Raw genomic sequence first — 10436 nt, 5'->3', positions numbered from 1 at the left:
GAGATCACGTGTCTGCGTGAAGCACCAGCCGGGCTCCGGCCTCAGGGCCCCGACAGACACAGCTGAGGCCCCGTGGTCCCAGGACAAGGCCCAGGCCCCAAGCGATGGAAGACGGCCCCCGCCGGCTGGATCTCAGCCCTCAGACGTGGAGTCGGAGACCCGCAGGTCAGCCTTGCTGAGCGGGTCCACGGCCTCCTCCGGGGCTGGGCCTTTGCGGGAAGAACGGTGAGGCTCTGGGTCCAGCCGCCGGCTACCTGTGCGAGAAGCAAACCTGCTGCGGAGACCACGGCCAGCGTCCTGTCGCTTGGTGGCCTGGGTGCTGCCCAGGGACGCGCAGCAGGTGAGGGGGGACCCCGAAGCTCAGAGGCAGGTCCGGGTCACACACATGTAGCTGTAGGCACCCCACCCCCACTCCTCCGGATGGAAGACTCACCCTTGCCCCCTCCTGCCATCAACACACCACAGGCTCCTCAGCTGTCACCGCCATGCCCAGCCTCCTGTGGTCTCACTGCACCCCCTCCCACCAGCACCTTCTCCCGCCAGCGCCCCCTCGCGCCAGCACCCCCTCCCGCCTGCACCCCCTCCGGCCAGAACCCCCTCCTGCCTGCGCCCCCTCCCACCAGCACACCCTCCAGCCTGCACACCCTCCGGCCAGAACCCCCTCCTGCCTGCGCCCCCTCCCACCAGCACCCCCTCCAGCCTGCACCCCCTCCGGCCAGAACCCCCTGCTGCCTGCGCCCCCTCCCACCAGCACCTTCTCCTGCCTGCACCCCCTCCCGCCTGCACTCCCTCCCTCCAGCACCCCCTCCCGCCTGCACCCCCTTCTGCCAGCGCCCCCTCCCTCCAGCACCAGCCGGCAGCGCAACATTGTCATCCAGAGCCCGTTGCTGCTTCTGCTCTGATTTGGAGCCAGGGCCAGACGTCCACACTGCAGGTCTGGTCTGTGCACACGTGTGTGCAGAGGGGGCCGCACATGGCGTCCGTGCTGGGCTTCCGGAGGCACATGGAGCCAGGACACACTCCCTGCTGTCAGTGCAAAGGACACAGCCTAGGACACAGCAGAGAGTGTGGCCCATGGCCCGGCCCGGCCGCGTGGCCACAAACAACGTTGGACGACGACAGAAGTTCGCGCTCCTCAGAGCCGGTGACAGTGGAAGGTGGTTCCTGGGACAAGTGTCTCCCGGCCCCATCGCCCTGCCCTGGGCGTCGCGGGCACCACCTCTCAGCCTCAGGAGCCCCCCCCCCCGCCCTGGGGTCCCTGCAGCTGTGAGAACTGGGTGAGCGGCTGCAGTTCCCTCCTCTGCCCGCCTCCTCTGAGCTCACAGGTCCCCGGAGCAGCATGGCATAGCCCTCCAGGACGTCCTCCGCCCTGAGGCCCTGACAGACAGGGGCTCCGAGGTCGGCTAACCTGCTCCCGGAGGACACATGTCCCAAGAAACGGGGGGGGGGGGGGGGGTCTGTCCCTCTGAGAGGCAGCCTCTGTCGGTCAGAGCCGGGGGAATTGGATCCGGGGCCGGGTCGCCTCCTCCTTGGCTGACTCCAGCACCGCGAGGTCCCGCGTGTGGGCCCGTGCAGGCCTGTGCGGCCGGGCTCTGCTATGGAGTCGGTTCTAACGATTCCCGTGACCTGCTGCGGCCCTGGGACCCCGCGCCCTGAGCCTCGACCCCGGACACAGGCTGTGTTGGTGAAGGGGCCCCTGGCAAGTTACGGGCCTATGAGTAGTTTTTCTCGTGTCCTGTGCTGAGGGTATTCATTGCTCTTTGTGTTCTGGTATTAAAAACAGATGAAACATCCATTGATCCATCGGGGTGCCCTCTGGGGGTTACAGACAAAATAGTTTGAAAGACCTTTTCAAATGTTTTTAAAGTTCCAGATGGTGGTTAAAGATGTGTTGAAGGGAGTCTGTCTAAATCAAAAGGAACAGCCACACAGAGCAGTGCCACCAAGGAGCACGCGGGCGGCGTGTCCGATCTGTGCTCAGTAACCAACGCGGGGAACACGGGCCTCGGCAGGCAGACGCCTCCTGCTCGACCTGCTGCTGGGACCTGCGCTCCTGCCCCCTCCCTCCACCAAGTGCAGCCTCCACCGAGTCCCAGCGGCCGTCCTTCTAAAAGCACAAAACCCATCTTCCCTCCACGTGGCGTCTCAAAGAACCACAAAGAGCCCAAACCACCTTGGAGAAGAGCAACGTTGGCCCCAGCCGGTTTGGCTCGGCGGGTAGAGCGTCGGGTTTGATTCCGGTCAAGGGCAGGTTCCTCGGTTGCAGGCTCCTCCGGACCTGGGCCCTGGTCGGGGCGCGTGCAGGAGGCGACCGATCGATGTGTTTCTCTCACATCGATGTTTCTCTCTGTCTTTCCCGCTCCCTAAAAAGCAACGGAAAATATCCTCGGGTGAGGATTAACCAACAACAGGAAGAACAAAGTTGGAGGTCTCACCCTTTCTGGGTTCATAACTTATTACAGAGCCAGTGATCAGAACAGTGTGGTATTGGCATAAGGACAGACGTATAGACGAGTGGATTGGGAATGGAAAACCCAGAAATAAACCCTCAAGGTCATGGCTGAATGACCTTGGACAAGGGTGCACACACCCTTGGGAGGGACGGTCTCTTTCCCCAATGGCGCTGGGACACTGGACATCACGTCACATACAAAGATGAACTCAAATGGATCAAAGACCAAATATAAGACCCACAACTACAAAACTCCTAAAAGGAAGCAGAGAACAAGATATTGGATTCAGCAAGAATTTCCTGGATATGACACCAAAAGCACAGACAGCAAACATTAAAAATGTTGGCCTTGTCCAAATTTAAAACGTCTGCACATCACAGACTCAATCAACAGAATGAAAGGAACCTATGTTATGAGAGAAAATGTTTGCAAATCATATATTTAATAAAGGGCCAACACCTAGAATCTATAAAGAACTCATAACTCCCAACAACAATAACAAAAATAACTAGATTTTAAAGGATTTCTTTTTTTTCTTTTCTTTTTTTAAAAAAAATATATTTTATTGATTTTTTACAGAGAGGAAGGGAGAGAGATAGAGAGTCAGAAACATCGATGAGAGAGAAACATCGATCAGCCGCCTCCTGCACATCCCCCACTGGGGATGTGCCCGCAACCCAGGTACATGCCCTTGACCGGAATCGAACCTGGGACCCTTCAGTCCGCAGGCCGACGCTCTATCCACTGAGCCAAACCGGTTTTGGCAAAAAATAACTAGATTTTAAAATGGGCAAAAAACCTGAATAGACATTTCTTCAAAAATAATATATAAATTCCCAACAAGCGTGTGAAAATGTGCTCCACACGGTAATCATTAGGGAAATGCAAGTCAAAGCCACAATGACCCACGGCCTCACACCGGTCAGGTGCTTGTCATTAACAACAACAACAACGACGACCAAAGGAGGAGCAGTGTCGGGAGGATGTGGGGTGTGGACAGCGGCTACAGCGTTTGGAGAGGTTCAAGCCTGGGACTAATGCGAGGGCGCGGGCCTCTCGAGGCGAAGCCACGTGCAAGTCCTGGCACAGGTACAGCCAAAGGCTGTGAGCTTGACCTCACGGTCTGAACCTGTGGGCCAGGAGGCTGAGTGATGAGGGCTTGACAGAGTTCAGGTGCATGTAATTGAGTCGATTCTAAACCCGCGAGAACACTGTAAACATCCTGACCACGACCTTACTGTGCTTCGTGGGATCTGCGATAAAATAAACCCGGCTTGCGGGCCGTGGCGCTCTCTCTAATGAGGGGCAGCGTCCCACCCAGACCCAGCTTTATTCTCTTGTCTGTCTTCTTTACTCCTTCACTGCCCCCCCCCCCGGTTCACCCCTGGCCGTGCTGGTGGCACCGTGGAGAAACTGGGGTCCCTCTTGGTGGGACATAAAGTGGGGCGGATGGTGTGGAAACCAGGAGGGTGGTTTTCTCAAAAAGTTAAACACAGAGCTGTCCTTTGCCCCAGCACTCCTGCTTCTGGGTGTGCACCCCAAAGAAACCCAAGCAGGGTCTCGGGTATGTGTCCACCCCTGTTCACAGCGACACTGTTACAATGGCTAAAACACGGACGCCACCCACGTGTCCATGGACAGCGGTGAATGGACCAGGGAAATGCGGTTCACCCTGCGACGGATGTCGCTCAGCAGCCCGTGGAAAGAAGGCACTCGGACGCCTGCTCCAACCTGGAGGCCTCTGTGCTGAGTGAGGTGAGCCAGTCTCAGGAGGACAAACCCTGTGAGAGTCCCCATGCGGGCACCCACTTACATCCATGGAAAGGGAAGGTGAGATGGGGTTGCTGGGCGGGAGGAGGTGGGCTGTGTGCCAGGGACAGTGGGTTCTGCGAGATGAAAAGGTTCGCAGAGGGCTGCACAGCGACGTGAGTGACCTTGACACACCTGGACTGTCCACACAGGAATAGACGAGGTGGTAAGTTTCATGTGTTGCCTACTTTCAGCCCAATAATTTCAGTGCCTGTGCTGCGTAGATATAGCGAGAAAACACTCTTGCCTTCAAGGAACTCAACATTTACAAAAGGCCCAGCAGCCCGGCCAGCGTGGCTCCGTGGTTGAGTGTCGACCTGTGAACCAGGAGGTCATGGTTCCATGCCCGGTCAGGGCTCGGGGTGTGGGCTCGATCCCAGGAGGTGCCGGGAATGGGCAGAATCGCAGGTCCACGGGGCACGCACTGCCCTGTGACCCAGCCCTGCCTGACTCAGGGTCCCTCCCGGCTCAGGGCCTGACCTGGTGGGAGCTGCTTTCTCCTGCAGCCAAACTCTGCAGCCTGGAGTGTCCTTGTCCCACCGAGATTCACCCCAACACTGGAATGCCGCCGGCTCAGTGCGCCAAGCCTGTTTCTGAAGCGCTGGAAAAGCTGGTTCTCTGGACGCCCCGCTTCTGAGGGGTTCATCCCGAGCCCTGGCTCCGGCGGGAGGGAGCCGGCCGGCAGCCGCGGCTGCGCTGGCACACACTCTCATGGACTCGTGTGAGTCTTTTGTTTCCCTATTTAACTGAGAATTAAACATGTGGCTTTGGGGGAGACGTGAATTGGGACGCGAGTACGGGGACCCGAGAGGGAGCCGCCGTTCTGCGTGCTCGGGGCTAAGATTTCAGAAATCATTTGACGAGTGTGACAAGCAGATGGTCACAGCGCGCCCTGTGCCAGGTGCTTTAATGAGCCTGTCCGGGACGTCCCCTGGGACCTCCCGGTGGGCGTCTCTCGCAGCAGCCCCGCCCCCGCCTCAGGTGGAACCTGGCGGCGCGCACATTAGCATGACAAAGGGCCGCCTGGGCCACCGCTTGTTTTAATTGCGTTCCCAGGGCAGTGGCTGCAGGCCTCGCTCTGGCCTGTAACTAAGCAGCCAGAGTTTGTGCCCCAGTAGATGTGGCTTGTAATTGCTCACCCGGCCACCCTAGACATTTCCCCAAAGATTTCCTGATAACAGCGGAAGCCTCACCCATCAGGCCGCCGGCCCGCTCCTTAAAGGGATAATGAGCCGGGACAGTCCAGGTCCTCGCTGATTACGGCCGCTGTAGCTCCAGGAAGAAGAAGCTGTTTTCCCCAGACTTCATCCCCTCACACGTGTGTCTGCCTTCATCCCCTCACGTGTGTGTCCTGTGCCCAAGCAGGACAGGAAAATGCTAATTCACGACGCATGGCAGAGCTGCCAGGGGCATGGCTGCACCGAGACCGATCTCTGGTAACGGAGCGGTGTGTCCGGGTTACAGGAGGGGTCGGGCGGCACCGGGCGGGCGGAACTGGGTCACTGGAGGGACCACCAGGGAGTGACGGAAACTGAGAAGGTGCATTTAGAGCAGCGGTTCTCAACCTTCCTAAGGCTGCGACCCTTTAACACAGTTCCTCATGTTGTGGGGACCCCCAATTTCATTGTTACAAATTGAACATCATTAAAGCATAGCGATTAATCACAAAAACAATATGCAATTATATGTGTGTTTTCCGATGGTCTTAGGCGACCCCTGTGAAAGGGTCGTTCCACCCCCAAAGGTTGAGAACCGCTGCTTTAGAGGCAGGAGGCTCCAGTGCACAGAACACGAGAGCCCGGGCCAGCAGGCCCAGCACCGGCCAGGCAGGGGGCTCTCAGGGTGTCTGCCCAAGGTCGCGGTGCACAGACTGTGAGGGCTTCGGGGTCCCCTGTTGCCTCCTTGGAACCCCTGGAAGGAAACCCAACGCTGCTGCACCCACCACGAGTGCGACCGGGGCTCAGGCGTCCTGTCTGGGAAGGACGCGCCATCCATGCTTCCAGGCCTGAGGCCGGGGGTGGGGGGAGGGTGTTGGGGGGTCGTGAGCGAGGCAGGAAGACTTTAGGGAGAAGAGTCCCAGCTGGGACGTCTGCAGGAAGCAGCGACTGACCTCTGGAGAGCCGAGAAAACGGGCATTCCTGCATTCGCTGAGTTTCTAGGAAAATGAAAGAAAGTTCTGAAATCGGGACTGGCAAGGCCGTGGAGAGCACGTGAAGGCCATCAGGGTGGGGCCTCACAGGGAGCCCCCGGCGGACGCACCCATTTCAGTCCAACTGCCCCTGAGATCCTCCTTGGCCGTTGCTCTGATCTCTAACTCTGCATTAGATACAGAACTAAAGTTTTTAAAATTAAATCTGTTAATGCTTTGAATTCAGACCATTAAAAAAATTCATTTTATACTGAATTAATGTGTCACTTTCTTTTAGATGAAAATACAGCCATTTAGGGGCATTTTGAATGAATGTTTAAAGAGCAGGTGAAGCGAGTATAGTAACACCTTAAGGCTGACAAACACTCAGTTACAAAGAAGGTGCCGATGTTTTTCATGGCTTTTTCAAATACACGCACACACACACATAACGCACGCACACACACGCACACACACACATAACACATACACATACCACACACATACCACACCCACACCCACATACCACACCCACATACCACACACACACACACCACACACACCACACACACCACACACAGAAACACACACATACCACACCCACATGCTACACACGTGCACGCACACACACACATACCACACACACACACGGCAAACACACAGAACACGCGACTCCCTCTTAGAGTCCCTGCTGCTGGGGCGCGCGAAAAGTGAGTCCAACCCGTTCAGCCATGTTGTCGGTTCGATGACACAGAAGGGGCTCTTTCTAACGTCCCCCAGAGCCGCACAGGGCCCTGTGACGTGGCACAAGTGAAGCAGGAAGTCACACGGCAGGACAGGCAGGGGGACAGGCTCCCCCGACGAGCCCTGCGGGAAGCCCACGGTGTCGGCGTGTCTGCCTGGGAGTTTTCCTCCTGCGTGTGCTCGTGTATACCACCACACACACACACACACACACACGTACCACACGCACACACACCCACATACCACACGCACACCACACACCCACACAAAAAGCTTGTGTGTGTGTGTGGTATGTGGGTAGTGTCCGGTGCTTGTCAGCCCTGTGTGAGCCTCTGTAGAAGGAAGCTGACGGTTTGATCAAAAAGAAGCAAAAAGCTGGAACCGATGCCTCTTCATGGGGAGCTGTGCCCTCTCGGATGTCAGCAGGCCCCGCACGCCTGAGGCCACACGCTGTCAGCACACACGTGCGAGCACGCACACATATGCATACATGCACACATGTGCATACATGCACACACGTGCGCACACACACACACGGAATCCAGCTTGGCCGTCCGCCTCTACGGCTCAGAGGCTAAGCCTCAGCGAAGGCAGATCATGGATCCGAGGCCACAGTTTTGGCCACGTCTGTGGCCAGTTCTGCAGTCATGTTCCTCCCCCCCCCCTCCCCGCCGCCGCCCGCCCCCTTGTCCTGGAGACCCTCGCGCTGATCTTGCAGAGGAGCCTGGACGATGCTGCTCTGAAGCCCAGCCTCTCCTTTGGGGAAGGTCTCAGGCTTCCTCCTCTGATACCCCCTCCCGCCCCTCATGCTGACCTCCATGCCTGCTGTGGCCCCTCTGAGCACCCCCCACCCCTCCGCTTGCACTGCCTAGGACAGCAGGGGCAGGGGGAGGCGCCAGCAGGAAGGCATGAGAGACAGAAGGAAAGGAGCAGGCAGGAGCTGCCAGGCCCTGGGAGCGCAACCCCGAGTGAGACAGATGCTCCCAGACTCCATGGATGAGCAGGAGTCAATCAGCATTTGGGGGGAGGTCACAGGGCTGCACAAGGTCACAGGGGTGAGGGGGGGGTCACAGGGCTGCACAAGGTCACAGGGCTGGGGGAGGTCACAGGGCTGCACAAGGTCACAGGGCTGGGGGGAGGTCACAGGGGTGAGGGGGGGTCACAGGACTGCGGGGAGGTCACAGGGCTGCACAAGGTCACAGGGCTGGGGGGAGGTCACAGGGCTGCACAAGGTCACAGGGCTGCACAAGGTCACAGGGCTGGGGGAGGTCACAGGGCTGCACAAGGTCACAGGGCTGGGGGAGGTCACAGGGCTGCACAAGGTCACAGGGCTGGGGGAGGTCATAGGGCTGCAGAGAGGTCACAGGGCTGGGGGAGGTCACAGGGCTGGGGGAGGTCACAGGGCTGCACAAGGTCACAGGGCTGGGGGAGGTCACAGGGCTGCACAAGGTCACAGGGCTGGGGGAGGTCATAGGGCTGCAGAGAGGTCACAGGGCTGGGGGGAGGTCATAGGGCTGCACAAGGTCACAGGGCTGGGGGAGGTCATAGGGCTGCAGAGAGGTCACAGGGCTGGGGGGAGGTCATAGGGCTGCACAAGGTCACAGGGCTGGGGGGAGGTCACAGGGCTGCACAAGGTCACAGGGCTGGGGGAGGTCACAGGGCTGCAGGGAGGTCACAGGGCTGCAGAGAGGTCACAGGGCTGGGGGGAGGTCATAGGGCTGCACAAGGTCACAGGGCTGGGGGAGGTCATAGGGCTGCAGAGAGGTCACAGGGCTGGGGGGAGGTCATAGGGCTGCACAAGGTCACAGGGCTGGGGGGAGGTCACAGGGCTGCACAAGGTCACAGGGCTGGGGGAGGTCACAGGGCTGGGGGAGGTCACAGGGCTGCAGGGAGGTCACAGGGCTGGGGGGAGGTCACAGGGCTGGGGGAGGTCACAGGGCTGCAGGGAGGTCACAGGGCTGGGGGGAGGTCACAGGGCTGGGGGAGGTCACAGGGCTGCAGGGAGGTCACAGGGCTGGGGGGAGGTCACAGGGGTGGGGGGAGGTCCCAGGGCTCACAAGGTCACAGGGCTGGGGGGAGGTCACAGGGCTGGGGGGGAGGTCACAGGGCTGGGGGGGAGGTCACAGGGCTGGGGGGAGGTCACAGGGCTGCAGGGAGGTCACAGGGGTGGGGGGAGGTCACAGAGCGGGGGGAGGTCACAGGTCTGCGGGGAGGTCACAGGGGTAGGGGGAGGTCACAGGGCTGCAGGGAGGTCACAGGGCTGCGGGGAGGTCACAGGGGTAGGGGGAGGTCACAGGGCTGCAGGGAGGTCACAGGGCTCACAAGGTCACAGGACTCACAAGGTCACAGGGCTGCGGGGAGGTCACAGGGCTCAAAAGGTCACAGGACTCACAAGGTCACAGGGCTGCAGGGAGGTCACAGGGCTGGGGGTAGGTCACAGAGCGGGGGGAGGTCACAGGGCTGCGGAGAGGTCACAGGGCTGCAGGGAGGTCACAGGGGTAGGGGGAGGTCACAGGACTGCAGGGAGGTCACAGGGGTAGGGGGAGGTCACAGGACTGCAGGGAGGTCACAGGGCTCACAAGGTCACAGGGCTGGGGGAAGGTCACAGGGCTCACAAGGTCACAGGACTCACAAGGTCACAGGGCTGCAGGGAGGTCACAGGGCTCACAAGGTCACAGGGCTGGGGGTAGGTCACAGGGCTGGGGGGGAGGTCACAGGGCTGGGGGTAGGTCACAGGGCTGCGGGGAGGTCATAGGGCTGCAGGGAGGTCACAGGGCTGCAGGGAGGTCACAGGGCTCACAAGGTCACAGGGCTGCGGGGAGGTCATAGGGCTGCAGGGAGGTCACAGGGCTGGGGGTAGGTCACAGGGCTGGGGGGGAGGTCACAGGGCTGGGGGTAGGTCACAGGGCTGCGGGGAGGTCACAGGGCTCACAAGGTCACAGGGCTGGGGGGAGGTCACAGGGCTGGGGGGGAGGTCACAGGGCTGCGGGGAGGTCACAGGGCTGCAGGGAGGTCCCAGGGCTCACAAGGTCACAGGGCTGGGGGGAGGTCACAGGGCTGGGGGGGAGGTCACAGGGCTGGGGGGGAGGTCACAGGGCTGGGGGGAGGTCACAGGGCTGCAGGGAGGTCACAGGGCTGCGGGGAGGTCACAGGGCTCACAAGGTCACAGGGCTGCGGGGAGGTCATAGGGCTGCAGGGAGGTCACAGGGCTGGGGGTAGGTCACAGGGCTGGGGGGGAGGTCACAGGGCTGGGGGTAGGTCACAGGGCTGCGGGGAGGTCACAGGGCTCACAAGGTCACAGG

Source organism: Myotis daubentonii, chromosome 6, assembly GCF_963259705.1.
Source record: "Myotis daubentonii chromosome 6, mMyoDau2.1, whole genome shotgun sequence".
In the NCBI taxonomy this organism is placed as follows: Eukaryota; Metazoa; Chordata; class Mammalia; order Chiroptera; family Vespertilionidae; genus Myotis; species Myotis daubentonii.
This window is presented reverse-complemented; position numbering follows the sequence as displayed.